The sequence below is a fragment of the Cricetulus griseus genome (assembly GCF_003668045.3).
Source record: "Cricetulus griseus strain 17A/GY chromosome 1 unlocalized genomic scaffold, alternate assembly CriGri-PICRH-1.0 chr1_1, whole genome shotgun sequence".
In the NCBI taxonomy this organism is placed as follows: Eukaryota; Metazoa; Chordata; class Mammalia; order Rodentia; family Cricetidae; genus Cricetulus; species Cricetulus griseus.
The window spans coordinates 139,749,885-139,772,313 of NW_023276807.1; the positions used below are offsets into that span (position 1 = coordinate 139,749,885).

The 22,429-nt window shown below is 44.2% G+C and overlaps 1 protein-coding gene across 8 annotated transcripts in view; it reads right to left on the reverse strand.

Moving 5' to 3' along the window:
* Nucleotides 1–17,989, reverse strand: part of Fryl (FRY like transcription coactivator) — a 229,268-nt gene extending 211,279 nt beyond the window's left edge. For all 8 annotated transcript variants that reach the window (XM_035453368.1, XM_035453361.1, XM_035453359.1 and 5 more), the window contains exon 1: nt 17,765–17,989. The gene's annotated coding sequence lies outside the window, so the exon portion shown is untranslated. The remainder of the gene's footprint in view (nt 1–17,764) is intronic.
* Nucleotides 17,990–22,429: the final 4,440 nt, after the last annotated feature.

Genomic DNA, 22,429 nt, shown 5'->3' on the forward strand with positions numbered 1-22,429 from the left:
CCTGGAGTGTAAGAGACTGAGAAAAAAAGAAGAGAAAATAGGAAAGAATCATAGCAAGCAGGAGCTACAGTCAACTTTACGGGGAAGGGGATGCTTAAGGCAAGCAAGAGTCAGAAGGTTCTAGCATGCAGAGATAAGACAAACCAGTGCCAGGACCTGCCAGCCATTTGTAGGAAAGCTAAGGAGAGAGACAGAAACACCAAGACAGGCAGACTTGAAGTCAAGAGGTTCTTTGTGACTGAAGGGTTAGCACAGCATGAGAAACTACTCTCCAATTCAGTCAACCCGGCTATGCAGGCTGTTCCCTAGAAACTACAGTTCCTGGGCAATATTGCCCAGGAACTGGATAGGCCTCTTCAGTTGGAATCCTGAAGTTATGCTTATGAACTGTCATTTAGGATAATGACTTCAGATGGGCATGTGATGCAACTTGGGTGGGCAAATCTCTGAGTTTGAGGCCAGCCTGGTCTACATAGCAAGTTCTAGGACAGCAGGGACTGCACAGAGAGATCCTTTCTCAGATGGATTAGTTAGATAGACAGACAGACAGACAGACAGACAGACACATAGATAGTGTTCCCATGTGCCTTAACTGACCTGGGTGACCTTCACTCTCACCCCTCAAGCTTCACCTGAGGGAGAAGTCAAGCAGGCACCTGGCTGTGCCCTCTGTGTGCTATTTAGTGTGTCTCTGGGCAGCCTGTTATAAGGACCAATGAGGAGAGAGAGCACAGGGAATGGAATGCACTCAAGTAAGTCTGCCAATAGCATGTGTTGGGCGCTCCCAAGGTGCTATTGAAGTGGCCCAGGCAGGCAAAGAGAGAGCCCTGCACAAGGAAGGTAGCAGCAGAAATGGCAAGAGACTGCATGTAACTTAAAAGAATAAAGGAGGAGTCTACAAGCCCTTCTAATATGAACAGAAAGTAAAATGTGAGAGAAAGTTAAAGATAACTGTTAAGATTTTTGACCTAAGCAACTAAAAAAATATGAAACAAAAAGCTGAGAGAAATGTCTCAATAGCGTCATGTGAAATTCAGGGAAGTTATGGAACCTTCTGGAGGTGGAGCCTTACTGGAGGAAGTACACCACTGGGGGGCGGGCTTTGGGGGATTTACAGCCTCACTGCACTTCCTGTCCCGACTTCTTTCTGGTATGGATGAAATGTGATCAGCCAGCTTCATGTTGTCATGCCAAAGCCTTCCCTGGAACTAGGGACTCTCCTTCTGGAATGGTAAGCCAAATTAAACTCTCCCTTCCTTAAGTCACAGTATTTTTATCACAGTCCCAGAAAAGTAACATACACAGAGCAAGTTTGATGCCTACGTCTGACAGTTCTGAACGGCATTTTTTTTTTTTTTTTGTCACTTTTACTTTCTCCTTTAGGACACAAGGCAGCCACAACAGCTCCAAGCATAGCGGGCTTACCAGACAACATTCACAGACCAGTCAGTATACCTTCATGCATTCAAGGAAACCCAGCTCCTAGCATGCTTCAGTGTATGTCACCCAGAGACCAATCACAGGTCAGGCTTAAAAAAAAAAAAAAAAAAAAAACATAGAAATGACTAAGCAACACTCAACATTATGCCTCTAGGCCGAGGAGAACCCTGGGAAACACAAGAGCCGTACATACCTGAACAATTCCCCACTCAGGAGCAGAGGAATGGACTTGTGACGCACCATCTGTCACCCAGGTCAAGGGTATAGACCAACCACAGGCCAGAAAAATCACAGATTACCAGACAGTATTAAGGGAAGAATAAGGTACAAAATGTGAAAGGCAGTCAGAAGACCAAGAAGGTGAGGATCTGTGAGCTGTCCACAGTAACCAAGAAAAGAGCACCCCTAAATAATCTGAAAGGGGGGTCAAAAATATAATTTCAAAGTACTGAAATGATGGCCCATTGGCTTGTTCTTCCACAGGACCCACTTCCGAGCACCTACCTGCTGGTTTACAACAGTCTATAACTCCAACCCTAGAGGATCCCACACCCTCTTCCGGCCTTCACAGACACTGCACACCTATGGTACCGAGACACACATGCAGGCAAAGAACCCATACACATAAAATAAAAATAAATCTTTTTTAAAATTAATTTCAAACCAGACAATTGCAGAGGACAGAGTCTCAGAATCTTCCAAAATGAAATTATTTGGGCATGGACTTTTCTACCTAAACCATCAATCAAAGAAGAAGGCGGAATAAGTACATTTACTGGAAGGTGTCCTTCAGCCAAACTAGGGTGAAAATGAATAAAGCCTGATGCAAGATGCACAAGAAATGGTGGCCATGATCCAAGAACAAAATGAGAAATAAGTCCCAGGATGGCAGCTGGGAAGCAGGAGAGACAATTCATCCTATTAAATCAGAAATTTGGTGAACTCCACGGAAGAAGAACGGAGCGGATTCTATTCAAAAGACAGAATAATTAGGAGGCTGGCTTAACGACAAAAACCGCAGCTTCTCTTCTCAATTAAGGAATAAAATAGATGTGCAGAGAAAACTCCAGAAGAATGCTGCTGGCTGGCTAGCCACACACAGTCTTTCCACTCTTTCTCTTATTAAGGAACTCCGTTTACTTTTTCATTTTTGTTCTTCAGGTATCAGTGTGTGATTATGTCCTTCAGACCCCTGGGATAAAACACTAGAGAGCTAAAGCCACCCTGGTACTCCTGCTCCCGTTTGACAGTGGTGAACTGATTAAGTTGCCCAGTGACCCAACTTACCCAACCCAATGAAAACATACAGGAGATTACCAGGAGAACCTTGGAAGAACGGCCTAAATGATGAAGAGAAAGATTTGGTGGGTTAGAAGGTTGTCTTAAAGGGCCTTCTCCAGCTATCAGTGGGTTTAACTATGGACTCCACGTGTGCACCACTCATATCTGAAATACTGCTCCATGAGGGTGGTGAAACTAACTGGGGGCCTCTAGCTACAGACTGCATTCAAGTTGGGCTTGATCTTCAAGAGAGTAGCACCGTCCTCCACAACTGTCAGCTCCAGCTCAGGCAGAGCAATCCCTGCCTATCATTAACACTTCTCCAAAGGACCACCTCCATTCCAGGTGCTCCCTGGTACCAGCGGACTGAGTGTGACCCCAGTCAGACAGCTTCACCTGGGCCATCCTGTTCAGTGTAAGACATCTGGTGCACAGAGAAGACGGCCCAGGACATCAATACTACTCAGGATGGATCATTGCTTCAGATCACTTGAGGCAGTCCTTTTTTAGAGTGATGTATGGTCAAACATTTAACAGCAGAGCACTCATGCTGTCTGCAAGTTTCCCTCAAAAAATTTGCCATAAAGAATGACAAAATCAGCCAGGTGTTGGTGGCACAAACGCCTTTAATCCCAGCACTCGGGAGGCAGAGGCAGGTGGATCTCTTTGAGTTCGAGACCAGGCTGGTCTACAAGAGCTAGTTCCAGGACAGCCTCCAAAGCCACAGAGAAACCCTGTCTCGGGAAAAAAAAAAAAAAAAAAGAATGACATGTCACTTGCAGGAAAGTGGATAGAACTAGATTACCATGTTAAGCAAAACAAAACAAACTCAGAAAGTGTAGCATGTTTTCTCTCACATGAGAATCTAGGTTTAAAAACAGATAAAGAAGACATAAAAGAGGGGCATTTGGGAAGAGAAGGGGTATCGTATCGGTGACCCCAGGATTGAGGGGAGAAGAGGGAACAGAGAATAAAGAGGGGTGTGTGTGTATGTGTGTGTGGGGGGGGTCACAATGAAGCCCATCAAACTGCAAAACAAATACATCTCAGAAAAAGTTTCACCAAAATTATGACTCCAGATGTTCTAGATAGTCAAACAAAGGTAAAGAAAGTAAAAAGTTCACATGACAAAATATTCTTGATGAATAGATCTAAGTAACAATAAGAATGGATCTAAGTATCATCCAGGCAGCAATTCACATTGCCCATCTCACAACCCATCTTTAAATTTTAAACTGTTTCAAAACATGATTTTGTTGCTGTTGTTGTTGTTGGGGAGGTAGCTCCTCTCTCCCTTCCTCCCTCCCTTCCTCCCTTTCTCTCTTCCTTCCCTTCCTCCCTCCCTCCCTTCCTTTCTTATCTTTTAAAACGGGCTCTGGCCATGTAGCCTGAGATGACCTCAATGTACAGCAATTGTCCTGCCTCTGGAGTGCTGTAACTACAGACATACACTATCATATCTGTGGGAAAATGTGTTTTAAAGGAAGAAGATGTGCCGGGGAGATGACTCAGTTGGTAAAGTGCTTGCTGTACAAGCGTGAGAACCTAAGTTCAGATCCCCAGCACCCACATAAAAAGTCAGGCACTGAGTAAGCAGAGCCAGAGGGACAGGAGGAGGAAAGAGGGAGAAAAGATCCAAAAGCCACAACTCCTACCCTATCCACAGTACCTGCCTTTCCACACATAAACATGGGAAGGATGCTGGAGCCACTGCAGTAAGACAGGAACCAGGAAATCACAAGCGATCTACAAGTCAACAATCTGATGAAAGCAGCCCCAAACCAAAATTGATAGGTAGTGAAAAAATGGGACATGATGGCTTGTATGAAAAAAATACACATATGGCATGACTCTGAGTTACCTGATGACTACAGAGAAGAGAATACCTTTGATTAGCCAGGGTGATGGTTCAGGGGTAATGGACAATAGTGAGGAATGGGGTTCCAACCCCCAGAACTAAAATAAATGAATGACGGCAGCCTGCCTGTAACTCCAGCTCAGAAAGAGGAGGCAAGGGATCACAGAGCAAGCTATTTAGCCGCATCAGCAAGCTCTGGGTTTGATTGAAGACCTTGTTTCAATGATTAAGTTGGAAGAGCAATCAAGGACTATTTCCTCCATCAGCCTCAGGTGTCCATCAGTACACCTGCACTCATAGACATGTGCCCACACATACATACATACAAATATACACACACACACACACACACACACACACACACACACACACACACACACACACACGAAAACTGGAAAAAGACAGACAGAGGTTATTGGACTGAGGCTAGACACTGAGGCTGTTGTTATTGGCATGGGGTCCTAACATTGAAGGAGTAGAAAGGAAATGTAACTGTAACTCACTAGTCTGAAATAAGTACTTGTGCGGTTATTAAAAAGAAAAAAAAAAACAAAAACAAAAACCAAGCTTGACATGGAAGTAAAGCCCCAAAGGCTTCGTTAAAAGTACAGAACTGTGGAATGACGGCAGCCTTGCTGAGGGAAGGTGAAGAGGGAGAAGAATTTCAATTCTCAATCCCACCACGAGACCAGAAATGTCTAATAACCCACCCAACTCATCATTTCACGGTTTTTACTAAGAATTCTGCTGCCGTGGGATTTATTATTAATCATTTTAAGTTGGGTTATTTACCTTTCACTTCCTAAGTGGTCCCTTCTTTTCTTTCTGTCTTCTTTATTGAAAACAAAAAATTCATACAATATATTCTGATCATGCTTTTTCCTCCCCCAGCTCCTCCTTACTCACCCAACTCCAAACCCTTTCCTTCTCTGTCTTAAAAAAACAAATAAAAATTAGTCTCCAAAAATACCATTGAGTTCATTTTGTTGTGGCCATCTACTTCTGAGCATGGGGCCTTCCCTGAAGTGTTGGGACTATACCAGTGAGACTACTTGGGGGAGACTACTTTTTCCTTTGCAAGCAGATACCAATTGTGTATAGCTTCTTGCTTAGAGGTGCAAGTCTCTCTCTGTGTCTAGGAACGTCCGCTAGAACCCTGTCTGGCTCAAACCTGTGCAGGCCTTTTTCTCAACCCAAGTCCCTCATGAGTGATGGCTTACACTGTTTCCTATACAGTGAGTCATCTTTCCACTTTGATGGTGTCCTTTGCTGCACAACCATCTTTCATTTTTATGGAAACCAATTTACCAACTTAATGTTTTGCTGCTTGTGGTTTGGGTCTTAGTCAAAATGGCTTTGCCTGGCACAAGGTCATCACAACTTATAGTTTGACTGGTTTTCTTCGTAGGAATATCAATATTTCACCCTGAGGTTACTGGTTCACTTTTTACTTAGTGTATAGTATGAAGCAGGGGTTCAAATCCATTCTTATGATGGGGAAATCCAGGTGTCTCAGCACCATTTGTGGGAAAGACTATTATACATTCCCTCACTAAGTGGGACCCTTATTTAAAAGTAAATAAATAAACCAAAAAACTTGGTCCATAAATGTTAATGCCACTGAACTGATCTCTATTTAGTGACACCCTGAATTGCACTGAGGTAAAATATACATCTCTAGGGCTGGAGAGATGGCTACTCTTCCAAAAGGCTGGGATTCAATTCCCAACACCCACATGGAGCTCACAACTGCCTGTAACTCCAAGACCTGGCACCTCACACAGACACATACATGCAGGCAAAACACCAATGCACATAATAAATAAATAATTTTTTAAAGACCACATCTCAAAATGGACAGCCAAGCTATCTCCAAACAAGAGAGTGCACACACCTCTTCCAAAAACCGACATACTGGCTTCACTTTTACTTAGTGACATACTGGCTTCTCAACAAATACCCAGTTGTTAGAAGCCATTCCCATACGGTTTTCTATTAAAACTGTGCCCAACACATTCCCACCTGTAGTGCCCGAGAGTCCCCCTTGCTCATTTATACCTATCTGCCACTTGTCTTTTGCTAACAGCCACGCCAATGAGTTATGACCTTGCTAACTATATTTTGGGTGCCCTCTATTGTAACACAAATTCTACCAGCGCACTCTATCCACAGTATTGGTTTGAATAACTGCTATCATTTCCTTGAAGTGTATACCTAGGAGTGGGGTATCTGAAACATATGGGAAGTTCATGGAGAATCATGTGAGGAAACTCAGAGTTGGTTCCTTCCAGCGGCTAGTTGTACCATCCCACATTTCCACAGCAATGGATGACGGTTTAACTTCTTTGTCTCCTCATCAACATGGTGTTTTCTGTGTTCTGGCCCATTTGGAGATGCTGCCTCTATGCAGTATACCCATCATGTACAGCACTGTGTTCAAGACAAGAACAATGTACCACTAGCCCTGCTCCTCCTCCCCCTTAGTCTGGATTACCATTCTGTGAACCCTCTAGTGGTCGATTGCTTTCTAATGTCCACACCGAGCTTATTACAGTAATTAAAATACCAGCACTGCTGGTATTCAGCCACATCTTCCCCCATCCCTGTAATTGTGCAGCTGGTCGTTCAACCCATGTATGTATGTGTCCCATCAAAATAGCAATGCAGCCTTTTGACATTTCAGCCACAGCTGCTATTTTCAGTAAGTTAACCCCACAAAATTCATTTTGCCCAAACATTTGATAGGCACAGCAGCCATTTGTGTGTGTGTGTGTGTGTGTGTGTGTGTGTGTGTGTGTAAGAGAGAGACGCACACACAAAATACACATAATTTATTTCAGCATGACACTAGAAATTTCTATCCACTTGTCACAGGCTTATTCCTCATGAACTTTTACAGGTACAACTCAACTAGTCACATTTTCTCCCTAATTGTATGGTCAGTGGCCTAGCCAATAATTGCACCAACAGCAGAGAAACAGTGCTGAGTCTCTGGCTGAAGTCCAGTTACCACCGAATCATCTGCATTCTCCTGTCTCCACCTTAATACTCTCTCCAAAAAGAAGCAATTTAATGTGACATAACTGACTTACATAGTTCATGGACTACTTTCATTTAAAAGTAATTAAGGGCTGGTGGGATGGCTCAGTGTGCAAAGGCACTTGAGTGGAGGCCTGCCCACCTGAGCTCTACTCCAGGATCACACAAGGTGGAAGAGGAGAACAGAACTCCACAAGGACAAGTGGAGTTCACTTGCATGCACACACATTCTCCCCTCCCCATGCTCAAGCACATACACACCACACACAAGTGTGAATGATAAGTAAATAATTTTGTTTAATGTTCTCAAACTAGGCACAATACTGAATACCTGCAACCCTGGCACGTGGGCAGTAGAGGCAGGAGGTCATCCTTGACTACATAGTGAGATTAAGACCAGCCTAGGCTACATGAGTCCATGTCAAAAATATTTTGTAAGATATATGTCTTCAATGTGGAGTAGGGGTAATGGCTCAGTGGGTATGAGTGTAAGGTTATGAATTCAGATTTCCAGCTCCCTTGTAAAAAGCTGGCACTAGCCTATAATCCCAGCAGTGGTGGGTCAGTGACATGCTAACTACAGAGGCTGGATGGCCAGCCCATGTGATGGAAATGAGGAGCTCTGAGTTCAGCGAGAGGGCTTGTCTGAAAAATTGAGTGGGGGAGCAACAGAGGAAGACACCCAATACTGATCTCTGATACTTAAACTATACACTGCACACATAGGTGAACACACCAATGCAGGTCACACACACACACACACACACACACACACAGTGTGATCAACGTTCTTAGCACCTAATGAACCAGATTAGATTATGCTACATTTCCAACCATACTAAGAGTTTCTGGTAACAAATGTGTAAAACTCAGTATGTACCCCTCCAGGAAACCCCTAGTCAAGACATCTCTATCCTGCTTGAGGTCATCAGATCTTGAGGTCCTTAATTGACTACAACTTCAGTGTGTAATTTTGTTTAACCCACAAGTCTTTCCTCAGTCTTATATAGTTCAGTAGGTGGAGCCCTGAGATGTCTCAGAGGCCCTTGCCACCAAGCCTAATGGACTGAGTTAGTTCACATCAATCCCCAGAATCCAAGAGGTAGTAGGGGAAAATCAACTCCCACAAGTTGCCCTCTGACCTCCACATACAGACCACAGCATGGGTTTGAGAGGATGAATCAACAGTTAAGAGCACTAGCTGCTCTTGTTGGAGTCCCAGCATCCACACATGACAGCTCACAAAACTTTCTCCCACATGTTTACAAAATGTAAGGCAACGTTAAGTGGCAAGCATCTGTGTTTCTCATAATGTGTACCATTTCACTGAAGCCTGTTTCCCCGGTTCCTTTATTGTAAGAGCCTCACCCAACCATCCCTTTCATTAAGACATTCAGGCATTGTTCTAGTCTGAAATGGCCTTTGCATGAAACCTGCTACAGCCTCCACAGCTAGCTCAGTCAGTCATGAGGCATTTCCTACCCTTTGCTGCCTTAATTACTTATTAATTGTTTACAGCAGGATCCTTCAGGGAACAAATCTCCCATTTTCTTCTAACTTCCTCACAAACACTGATGCTTCCTCCAGCACCAAGTACCACACAAAATCAACCTGGACCAGAAGAATTTGAGTTAGGAAGCAATGCAACTGTCAACGCCTGCAGACACACAAGGCTGTCCACTTCATCAAAAGGATGGTCACTGAAAGCAGGGCAAGCAAAGGTTTCTCCAAATAAGACAGCTCTGTGAGTACCAACAGCACAAAAGAGATGGAGGTACAGAGCTACAGGGAATGGGATGCCAGCACTCAAGTGAGCAGAGACAGAGGGCACCCCAAATCCTTTGGAAAGGAAAAATTAAGTGTGTTTGAAACAGTTTATAGGAAGAAAATAAATTCAGGTTGAGTCCCTAGTATGCACACAGAACCAAATCAGTTTTCAATGACTACTCTAAGAAATCACCTTGGAACTAGTAAGTATCTTTAAACAACGGAAATGCATTTCACGACTCTGGAGGCCAGAGTCCCATTGATTAAACTCAGAATGTCCAGAGAGATGTGTTCCTAGAAACTCTGAGGAGAACTCACTTTCCAGCCTTCAACAATGACAGTGTATGGTGGGAATTTCTTGGCTCACAGCCCCCTCCATTTTTTTATTGGTGTTTGGTTTGGTTTGGTTTTCCAAGACAGGGTTTCTCTATGTAACAGTCTTGGCTGTTCGGGAACTCAATTTGTAGACCAGGCCGGCGTCAAACTCACAGAGATCTACCTGCCTAGTGCTGGGATTAATGGCATGGCCATACACCATCCAGCCCACTCCAAATAAGTCAGTTTGGTCGTGGAGTCTGAGCACTTGTTGCTCTTGCAGAGGACCCAGATTCAGTTCACATCACCCAGACAGCAGCTACAGGTAGTGTGCAACTCCAGTTCCTGAGAATCTGACACCCTCTTCTTAACTTCAGCAGACATTGTGCACACCAGATGCACAGACATGCATGCAGGCAAAGCGCCCATACACATAGAATAAAATTCTTAAAAATAAAATAAAATGGAAAATTACAAATTATATCTATGTTCCTAGTATCCTTTCACACTGAACTAAATTTGTGCATTAAGATCACCAAGAAATAAGATAACATAAGAATAAAACAAAATAGAACAAACAAGTTCTGAGAAGTTGAAATGTTACAGTGAAATCCATTTAAGCAACAAAAAGAACAAATTTGTGTTTCCCAATCTAAAATATGATACTGAAGACAGCAAGATGGCTCAGCAGGTGAAGGCACTTACCACCAGGCCTGACAACCTGGTTTCAATCCCCAGCTCCTACATGATAGAAGGACAGAACCAACGCCCACAGGTTGTCCTCTGACTTCCACATACATGGCAAACATGACAACACACACACAAAGTGTAAAACAAAAATAAAACATGAGACTCTGTTGAAGTGAGCAACACACTGTTAATCACCCTTTAATCAACTTTTAGACAGCTCTCAAACAAACAAGCCAACACCACGTTAGCACCTCTTCAGTAAGGGTGTCCCAAGATAGATGTGTGTCTGACAATGCCTGGCATCTAAATGGAGGCAGCTGGTGAGAATCCCTCTGTCCATACCTGGAAGGATGGGGAAGGCAACAGCCTGCAAGTACTGGGTTTCTTCAAAAAAGGATCATTCTAAGTAATCCCCAAAAGACAAAGCAATGGGCTTGGGAGGCAGCTCAGGTGGAAGAGTGCTTAACTAGCCCTGGGTTTGATCCCCAGCACCACTCAGAACTGGGCAAAGAAATGAAGAGAAAGCAATGAAACCCACAATCAGTGGGAAAGACGAATATTCCCAAAAAATAACATGCACATCTTCTGCCTTCACAGACAGTACATACAAAACAGTGGCTATGTCAGCCAATGAGTTTTTAAGATAGAAAATAAGAGGCGAATAATAATATCCGTGAACCCACTTAAGGGCAGGCCCCATGCCCAGCGGTAGATTGCCAACACAAAGTGGAACCAATGGTGTTTTTGAAGAATTTTTGTCTGATATTGTTCTGCTCAGGCATTTTTAACCTTCCTGGTCTTTTGGGTGTACATTATGGTTTCCAATTTTGTTTTTATGGTTTGTGTATGTGTGTCTCATGCCTTTTTGCTGTTGTTGTTGCCCGTATGCTTTCTAACAAGAAGAGACAAAGAAGACAAGGAGTTTGATGGGTGGGAAGGATCTGGGAGGACATAAAGGAGGAGAAAGTGGAATCAGAATATATTATATTTTAAAAAATTATTTTCAGCTGGGCGGTGGTGGGGCAGGCCTTTAATCCCAGCACTCCGGAGAAAGAAGCAGATGGATCTCTATGAGTTTGAGGCCAGCCTGGTCTACAGAGCAAGTTCCAGGACAGTTAGGGGTGTTACACAGAGAAACCGTGTCTCGAAAAACCAAAAATAAATAAATAAATTAAAAAAAAAATAGTTATCATCTGTGGACCATTGTGATCAGTCACCCAAACCATACTAAGGGCTGCCAAGATCATCCCAACATGGATGACAAGGCAAGTTCATCAAGGTCAAGCTTTGAAACCAAGTTCTGAACCACATATGCCACACATGCAGCAGGATCAGATTAGAACTCCCAGTACAACCGACTGCCCTGTAACACCAGCCTGGAGAATGTGAAGCTTACACTGTTTACTTGGAAGAAAGGATTGCCAACTTTGAGTCCAATGATTTTCCTAAGCAAAACGTCTTTCCCCATTATTTTCTAGGCTCAGGAAAGAGAAGGATTTAGTCTCATTTTAGAGCACATCTTTACCTGGCTGCGCACGCGCACACACACACACACACACACACACACACACACACACTCACTCACTCACTCCAGGAAAAGCAGCCACATGATCTAATCCTAGGGTTTAAACACATGGAAAGAGAACAGAATACTGAGTTATTAAAATGTTACTTTTTATGGAGACAAAATGTCCAGAACAGCCAAACATATAAAGACACAATGTAGATCAGGGTTGCCTAGGGCTGGGGGGCCAGAATCAAGATGGGACTCCAGAAAGTTGTCAACTTACTGTGGTAAAATGTTGTACAAATCTAAAGTGCTGAATTTCAAATGGGTGAATATGGCGTGTGAACTAAATTTCAATAAAGCTGTTATTTAAATTTTGTAATTCCTGAGTCAGAGACATAACTCAGTGAGCAAAGGTGTTTGCCACCGAGCCTGACAATACTGCAAACCCATGTAGCAGAGGAATGGAACATGCTCCTGCATGTCCTCTGACTCCCAGCTATGCACACAGTATATAAAAGACTAACTGCAGAAAAAGTTTTAAATTTTTTTGTAACGCCACACGATTTTTTTCTTTTTTAGATTTAGTTTTATTTTCTGTGTGTGAGTGTTTGAACGTCAGGGCATCACATGCATGCAGTGCCTACTAAAGCCAGAAGAGGGTGTCGGATCCCCTGGAACTGGCGTTACAGATGGTGTGAGCCACCATGAGGGTGCTGGGAACCAACCTGGTTCTTCTTCAAGAGCAGCAAATGCTTTTAAGCACTGAGCCACCTCACAAATTTTGACTAATCAAAACTGCTACCTTATCATCAAGCTCTAGGACCTACCCTCAGTCAGAAGGTTCCCCAGGGCTGGCTGTTCAGATTTTCATGGTCCCTTGTTTCAGAACAATTCAACTCTTTTCCTTATGACTACAAATGTTAAGGGGAGCTGGCAAGGAAGGCCCCTGTGTAAAGTCTAACACTTCACAATGTATTGTTTGTTTGTTTTGTTGTTTGAGACAGTGTTTCGCAGTGTAACAGTTCCGTGTGTCCTGGAACTCACTTTGCAGACCAGGCCGGCCTGGAACTCACAGAGATCTGCCTGCCTCTGCCTCCCAAGTGCTGGCAGTGCGCCACCACTACTTCACAATGAATTTTTTTAAAGATTTTATTTATTATGTATACAACATTCTGCTTACATATATATCTGCATACCAGAAGAGGGCACCAGATCTCCTTACGGATGGCTGTGAGCCACCATGTGGTTGCTGGGAATTGAACTCAGGACCTCTGGAAGAGCAGCCAGAGCTCTTAACCTCTGAGCCATCTCTCCAGCCCGCACAATGAATTTTTAACGCAAAAAATTTTCAAAAGTATCTTCACAGAAAAAAGAAAGTTCAAAAATGGTTACAAAAGCACTGATTGATGTTAGTGTCTCAACTTAAAAAGAAATATGTTGCTAGCCCATATTGTTTAGGGCTTATTTAGATACAGTCACACAATGGTATTCTCTGAATGAATGGAAAGACATGTCTATGCAGAATTTCAGAAAAAAATCCTACCCAAAGGAAACAGCATTGTTTGAAATCTCACAAAACAAGTCCAGGGCTCACAGGTTTAATTCAACAAGCACCACCCAGCTGAACCCACCAGCCAGGAAGGCCAGATGGGGTTGCCAGGACACCCTGACAGTGGCCATTCAGAGCCATAACCAAATAGGTGACTAGCAGACTTGACTTAATCCTCAGTGCCAGCCCCGGGCCTCCACAGCAGGCATAATTCCTCAAATTTACTAATGAATGGAGACTTTCCATGATGAGACTCCCTCTCAGCTGGCAGCTGGATTTTCTATTTTAGAAAACTTCTCTGGAGTCACTTAAAGAAGCTAGTAGAACAATAGACTCACCTACTAATGAGCTGCCTGAAGTTAAGAGCAAAACCCTTTCCATATCCGATTAGGAACAAATCTGCATTTTTCTCTCTGGGATACTTCAAGAGTGAATTACAAGCCATAAAGCAATTTTCTCAAGTTCTCTCTAAAGATTACATGAATCAAGAAATTATGCTTAGCATGTACTCCAATAAATAAATAAATAAACATGTTCTTTTATATTGAAAAAAAAACATTACAGGGTAAAGGCAGGGAAAATGTTCCAGCACACTGCAGTTGGTCGGATTGTTATTTTATTCTATGTCCACATCCTGAACACAGACATACCAATGGCAACCTTCTATCCAAGGCAAAATAAAAAAAAGCCGAATTATAGAGCCTAGAGAATTCATAAGGATTACATAAATATTATTATTCTCCTTCACTCCCAACTTGCTAAAATTTTCAAGAGAAATCATTTAAGATAGCCCTGAGGTTGTAATAAAAGAACAAAAATCAGAAAAACAGACAATAGCCCACTAACAAGGGTTGCGGTGTAGTGAGTGAGCAGTGTTACCAGACATTCTTAGTCTCTAAACAGTTCTTTCTTATCAATGAGCATGTGATAAACAACTATAGTGATAAGGAAAACTGTTTCCTTTAAACCCACATCAATACTTTCCTCCAAATATAAGCAGGTATTCTTTATAGTTCTTGGTTTATAGAATATCAGTGGGCTAATAAAACTGTCCAGGTACTTTGGGCAGTTGTAAACATGTTAGGGTTCTAACTTCTGCTGACCTCTACAATCTAATGATGGAAATATACAGGAGCCCATACTGAACTAACAGACAAGAACAAGGCTTGCTCTGTGAGAGCACTTTACATGTCCAGAATGAAAGGGAAATCACTTCTGATGAAGGGGAAGGAGGGTAGACTTGAAGACAAGGTGATACGATGGACTTGGGATGGATGGCACCTACCCACCCTGTGGGGTAACAGCTAAATTCACAGCTCAAGCTCTGATGCCCCCAAAATACTTCAGATATTTACAGCTAAAACACACATACATACCCAGTCCACATCCAAAAATGCTCTACATAAAATACTTTAATACACACAATGAAACGTGCTAAAGCCACAGGAACTCTCCCACACCATCTGGGTTTCTTCCATTCAGTGTTTCTTTACCCATGATTTCCGTGTCACTGGAACAAGATTGTCATCTATTTCTACTTTATCTCCCCATCCTTAAACATGTAGGTACTCGGCAGACACTGATGGCAAATCAAGCCTAGTTCAAACATATGTGACTGACACTGAAGAAGGTACCTGTCCAACAGGTATTGTAAAATTAAATCACAATTTTAGGCACCAACAAGGAATAGACTAAGATAGCTTTGTATGTTTTTTGTTCACTGGTATAATCTTGTTTAAAAACAATATCCCCCCACCTCTCCCACCCCACACTCGCCCCCATGGAATAGGGAAAGGTGTGACTTTAGCTCAGTGGCCCAGTATTTGCCTAGCACTCAAGGCCTGAGTTCAATCCCTAGTGCAGGAATTATTACTGACATTAATTACCTCATCAGGTCTGAAGATACTCAGTGGAAACCCATATTTGCATTGCTTGTACCAGTTAGAGGCAAAAGTATCTTCCACAGCTTTTGTAAGACAGTATCTTTTTTTCTGTCCAAAAGACCTCCTACTGGGTATGCAGTCATACACTGGATCTGCACAGAAACAGTGCAGGGAGTGGACAATCCCAGTTCTCCAAAGAATCTCTTATGCACAGTCTAACACTCAAAATTATCTTAGAAATATGTATGCAGAACCCAGAAAACAGATAAACACAAGTTGTCCAGGATAAAGCACAGGCATTTCTAAGATAATTCTTCCTGAACATTTTTTGTCTTCAAAAAAAAAAGTCTATTGTCTTAAATATGCCACTAATATATATGGGAAATTTTAAATGTTTTAAACATCTACTTCCTTTGATGAGCAAGGAAGATTATGCCCAGATACCTGCCTGATATAATTAGCACAGATTTAAAATAATAAGGTGGAACAATGATGGATATTATCAAAATGAAGGGTCAGTTTTTTGTGAATTTATTTCCTAACCTATGTAACAGAGCAAAGAATTCTCCCTCAAGTATCAGTGTGTGAAGTTGGACTTGTTTCCCAAATATAATTTCTGGTGTAGTTACTGTTGACATCAGGAACTTTTAACATTCATTCAAAGTTGTTAGGCAGTAGCTTAATGGTAAACAAATTTTAAAATCTGCATTTCCTTGAAGGAGAAGAAAAAAATAGGCCAGGTGTCTCAACCAAATTCACTCCTGCAAAGTGCCTTGCAAAATACTGTAACAGAGTTTAAGGAAACCAGGACGGGACGCCACTTCTAATAATAAGTAACAAAAATAAGACCAAAGAATAACACGCCGGATGCTACTTCCTTTATAAGGTTGCAACTTGCTGCCTCCAAGTACTCTACAAAACATTGCTCAAGAAACTGTCAAAATGAAGGCTTATGAAAACATTCTTTTCTAAATAAGGACTCTAACAAGGGATGTGTTGTTTCTAGCTATGATTTCTGCTGCAAGTATTGACAAGTTCAACGCCGGGATAATGTTCACAGTGCAAAGACCTCTTATTTGATTTACCAATAGAAAGAGTGCCTGCCTGCCTGCTCGTCGTTACAATGCCTGCATTCAGTAGGAGAGATCAACTTTATGGAAGGCACCTGCTAGGCAGAATAGCAGTTTATAGAACCAACTTTTATTTCCATCAGAAGTTGTTCATTTTTTTCCCCAATCCTACACGCTCTGGTAACCTGTCTTGCTTTATTTTCCCTCTCCCCTCCCAAAAAAGCTTCTGCGTAGAGTCCGGGTAATATTTTCCCTAGTTCAAAGGTTGAGGCAAATTTAGCTGTCTAGAGAGCTTGCCCCTCGGCCAGTTCCCCCTCTTTTAAAACCACAGCCTGGGATTTAGCTGCTCCGTATCCTCGAAAGTCCACAAGAAAAGCGATTGTAGGTAGCGAGGAACAAAGCTGGAACGGTAGGTAGGACCGACAGCATTCAGGCCCCAGGCTGCCCTAGAAATCAGCCTCTCCAGATGCAAGAAACTAGGATCGGCCGGGCCCGGAGAACCTGCCGCCCGGAAGCAACAACTCCCATCAAAAGCAAAGAAAAGTTACACAGCAGAGCTCGGCCCGGCGAGCTGGGGGCCCGGGCTGCACAGGCCCGGCCGCGGGCGGTGGTTGTGGAGTCCGCAGGGCCAACCGTGGCTCCGGAAGGCGCGGGTCCGGGGGTGCGCCGTCGCTTCGGGCGGAGCGGGCTCTGCGCCCGAGTCCGCACCCCTCCCAGTACCGCGGGCAGTGGGCGGAGAGACGCGGCCAAGGACCGCGGACAATGCCCGGCCGGGCCGGCAACCTCGGCGCGCCGCGCGGGCCCGCCGCCTTTCCTCCCGAGGCCGCCTGCCGGCGCGCTCAGCCCGATCGGGTGCGCGACACTGCAGCAGCGTCTGCCGCCACCTCCCCGCCGGGCGGTTCCCGGGCCTCTGTGAACCCACGGCGTGCGAACGGAGCAGGAGCCGGGAGAAGCGCAGGGCGCGCGCTTAGGGCAACCGGGCGCGCGGGAAGACAGGAGCGAGTGTGGAGACGGCGGCGCGCACCAGGGCAGCCGGGCACGCGGGCAGAGCCGGGCGCGGGCCGGGAAGGAGGCGCGCAGCAGAGCGGGTCGCGCGGTGCTCCCCACGGGTCCGCCGCAGCTCCGACGGGCTTTCGGTTGACCCCGACTCTGCGCCGCGCCCGCGTCCGTTAGGAGCCTCCCTAGCCGGCGCCGCAGCCGCCCACCTCAGTCCGCCTGCCTTGCGGCTCGCAGCAAGAAGGGCAGCCCGGCCAGGGCCAGGGACCCCGGATCCCACGGCCGACGGTCGGCCGGCATCCCGGCGCCTGCCCCCGCGCTGGAAGAGAAAGTGAAATGAAGCGCCTTTCCCCAGGCAGCACCTACCAGGTCCCCAGTCCCGTGCAGCTGCCTCGCTCCTCCAGCGCCGCCGGTCCCCGCCCTCGGGCCCCAGGCTTCGTTCTCTTTGACAATGGCGCGTCCCCTTTAAGGAATAATCCGATCGGGACCGATCCGTGGTTAAACCTCCCTCCGACTCTGATTTTAACCGGATTTCTGTCTCTCCCAGAGCCCGACGGGCGCCCGGCGGTGCTGCGAGCTCTGCCCACCCCTTCCCTGCCCCGCCCACCCCCTCGCCTTCCTGATTGGCGAGGAGCACTACACCAGGAACAGTGGTCCTCGCCCTCTACTGGCCGGCCCCCCCGCCGCTCAGAGTTTCCCCACCTTCGCCCCGCCCCCTTCCCCGGGTTGGACCTACCTCTAATCACTCTCTGTCCTCGCCTCCAACGTTGCTTTGGAGAACTGGCAGTCAAAGCTCACCCTCCCGCCTCCGGAAAGCGAACTTTATTTTTATTGGTTGAAAGACATCTTCCTGTGTCTCTGATTGGGCAAGAAAGGGCAAGACTGCACGCCCCTTACCTATTATCACTCTCCCTGGACGGCTAAGAGAAAGACAGCCGTAAAGTCTTCCCTACTTTGGCTTCCTCTAAGCGCCTTTCCCTTTAAATGTTGGTAGGAGTTGAGCCCAAACATCCTATACTGAGGAAAGCGGGAAAGGGAGACAGGAAGGATGCAAAAATCTTCAGATGAGGAGTGCATCTCGCACTAGCTGTGGGATCCTGAGAACCCAATCCTGCTATCTCCTGAACAGAGTGAGAACATCTGAAATCCTAGTACTGGCTCCTGAGAATCAAGTTTGCCCTCCCTGTCCACTCTGCTCACATCCTTGAATCTCTGGCTTTATGCACCCGGAAGAGTTTTAAGAAGGTGTCTGCAAACCTTGAGGTTTCCTTATTTGTCTTGCAATCGGGCATTCAGAAAAGCGTTAAGTCCTTCTCAAAAGAAGTTCCGTTTAGGTCACGTCCTGTGTGTCGTACTGGCGTTTGCGCGGGAGCTACGTTAATTTTTGCAAAGATTGAACAGCTTGTCCTCTCTGGTGATATTCTTAAAAGTCCCTCTTGCTACATAGCGGACACTAGAAGGCTACTCCTTGAAGGGCAGAGGCACCTTTCAGGGAAAATCACGCCTACCCAAAGGAAGAGGGAGAAGTCTGTCAGGGAAAGACAGCTTTGTGGCAGACCCCTGCTCTTTAAAGGAGAGGGATCCTGCGACAGCCTCGGGGTCTGCATTAGCATAGGACTAGGTTCCCACCCCAGGTGCAAGAAGCAAAGTTTTTTTTTTCAGAAAAACTGAATGGGGTTATGTCTTCGGGCCCCGCCCAGAATGGTAAGAAAAGATTTGGTGTCCTCTCCGTCTTTGCGATGGTCTTTGAGATACTCTGGGCATCAGGGCATCCACAAGGTTGCAGCGATCCCCCAGTGGAATCCAGTAATGCCAAGAAAGTGGCTGTAATCAGCGGCACCCTAGAAGCCAGTCATTCCAGCTCAAAAAGAGGGAAATCAGTGGAGTTGACAGAAAAGGCTTTTTCCTGAGCTCAGGAGGGAGAGCCATTAATAGCAAGAAGCAATAAGAGAGAGGACACTATTGGGGTTTGGGGGTGGTTTTGAGTTTGTACATTTTTGCAGTCGTGGAGATTAAATTTAGGGATTCATGCATGCAAGGTAAGCCCTCTACCAATGAGCTAAACTTTCAGCCCTCACTCTTGTCACAAGCCGAGAAAAGAGACAGGAAATTCGCTGGTTTATCTAGCCTTCACAAATGCAAGCGCCTAATAATTACCTTTAACTAATCCCTCTGTCCACCCTATTGTTGTAGATACAGTCATTCCTCCTTTACGTATCTGCCAAGGGAACTGCTTTGGGGACCCCCAAGGACACCCCAAGTCTCGAATAAAATCACAAACTGTTGTAGCATTCGACATCCTCTCAACATATTGTAAATCTCTGGGGGCTTCGCATACCAAATACAATGTCAATGCTATGATAATCATTATTCTACTGAATCACTTAGTGAATGATGACAAAACAAAATCCTTACATGTTCAGTACAGACACAACCATGGTGGGATTTATTACATAGTACACACCAGCAACAATGTAAATCTCCCACCCACCCACCAGTATTTTCCATCCAGTGCTAACTAAATCTGAATGAAGCTAAGGAACCTAAAGTTATAGAACACCATACACATGTGTACATGTACATGTGTGTGGTCAACTATTTGTATATGTATTCATCCATGTATGTGTAGGCAAATACATATTCTTTTTCAGGATCCTCATAAACTTTGCTTTTGGCTTTGTGTTAGGTTTTTATTTTCTTTTGTTTTTTCAGTGCTGGGATGGAATACAAGGCCTTGCACATATTAAGCATACATTCTGCTCCTTAGTTATGCTCCCAGCTCTTGATCAACCCCAGGCCTTGAGACTGGTTCTGGTTTCTAGTAGTCCACTAACTATACTAAGATGGTTTCTAGTAGTCCATTGAACTACATTAAGATTGTTTCTAGTAGTCCACTGACTATAATAAGATGGTTTCTAGTAGTCCAGTGGACTATAAGACAATTCTGTGTCAAATGTACACACACCTGCAGCTTTTGTTCCAATTTAGGTGACATCTTCAGTTTTGTCTAGAGTACCTGCTTTAGGAGGCCCAGCTTACAGTTGCTGTTTGCATCAACATATGGGGCTCATGACCTCAGAGGGCAGTCTACAACCAGTCCTAGGCTCTCTTCCTTTTATTTAACTGATTGTGCTAAGTTTACCACCTTTCATATAGTTCTTTTATTCTATAAGCATTCTGCATTTGTCCACCAGGCTTATTCACAGTTCAGTCCACACACATGGCATGGAGGCTGGTCTCAAAATCTCTATGTGGCTGAAGATTACCTTGAACTCCCCATCCTATCTCCATTGACACAAGTGCTGGGATTACAGACATGTGCCACCATACCTGCCTAGAAAGAGTGGTTTTTAATGTTCAGTAGCACAACTAGGTAGCTTCAGTTGCCAGAACAAAAACAAAAACAAAAAAAAAAACAAAAACAAAAAATCAATTGAATACTCCAGAATAGCTAACAGAATTTTTATGTTCTCAACACAAAGAAATGATATATGTGTGAGGAGACATAAATGTGCCAATCACCTTAGGTGGATCCTAATATATTTTAAGTATATAAGTATAGTTATTATCTTTAAATCTAAAATTAAAATACATGTTTTGAAAACAACACAAGAACTAAACTTCTAGGAATATTTCCTTGGTTTCTCAGAAAAGGTCCAAGTCCTCCACCTTCTATATTTAAATATGTTTCCCTGTAAAACATCTAACATTCGCTGAGTGCATTGTTGAAACATGACACTCATCAGTTTAAAATACAGTTCTGTCTATTTTACTTACTGAAACAGAATAAGGCAGGGCTGAACTTTGTAGAAGGATCCCCAGCTCTGCTTACTTATATACTGTAGAGATTTCTTCAGGCACTTAGAATATCATCTAAGCACCTTGACAAAACAAAGAAGTCCCCTCATAACCTGACTCCAGACCACGTCTCGAGTTTCTTCCCTGATCACTCCACACTTGACAGTCAAGCCTCAATGCCTTTAGCCATATGGTGCCCTTTGTGAGCCTCACCTTCCCTTCATTCCTTCCTGGAAGACTCTCCCTAGCCATCCATCAAGCGGATGGCCCAGTACAGGTATTCACTTTCCTCACGAGGTTCTCCCTGATTGCATCCCTCCTTGATTTATTCTTTGTGCTACTGTTTGCCTGAGTATGTACTATTCAGATGACAGGCACCCCACTGAAGACAGAGACTAGACCTTTCCTTTCTGTCTCTTGCACTATCCTTGTTTGCTCTGGAAGAGCAAGGCCACACTTGTGTCTTTGCTTCCACACCATTTAACACGATGTCTGGCCTAACAAGGCTTTCAGAGAATGTGCAGGAAATTGAAATGATGAGCAAGAAAAGTCAGCCCACGAGTGAAACACCTTCTCAGCCTGAATACCATTTTAAGAGTATTGCAATTTCATAATAGTTTGTTGTACATCTATCTTTTGTAGAGAGATAGGGTCAAACTCTTGAGTTTAAGCAATCCTCCTGCCTCACCTTACAAGGTAGTTCATACTGCAGAAACACACCACCAAACTCAGTCTCCCTTATCAACTATTCTAGGTCTCTGGTTCCCACATACTTTTATTGCACACACTTGTAAAATACCCCAAAACATTAGGGAACTGACATAAAGTGTATCAACTCTTTGTTTTGCAAACTGAAAGTATAACCAATAAATACATATAAAATGTTTGTCCCATTCTTCTCATTATTTCACATAAGAACTTTTTTGGGGTTTTTCGTCTTCTTATTTCTGAATCAGGATTTCTCTGTGCTAAGTAGCCCTGTCTGTCCTGAAACTCACTCTGTAGACCAGACTGGCCTTGAACTCAGAGATCTGCCTGCCTCTGCCTCCTGAGTTCTGGAATTAAAGGCAGCCTAAGAGAAAAAATTAAGAAAGTTGTTAGTTCAGAATCAACAAGTTTTGAATTGAATACTTTAATATTGTGAAGAACTTCCAGTTTCTTCTGAAATGTTTTTGTTTATTTTGGTGTGTCTGTGTGTCTGTGTGTGTGTGTGTTTATGGGAGGGAGCTAGAG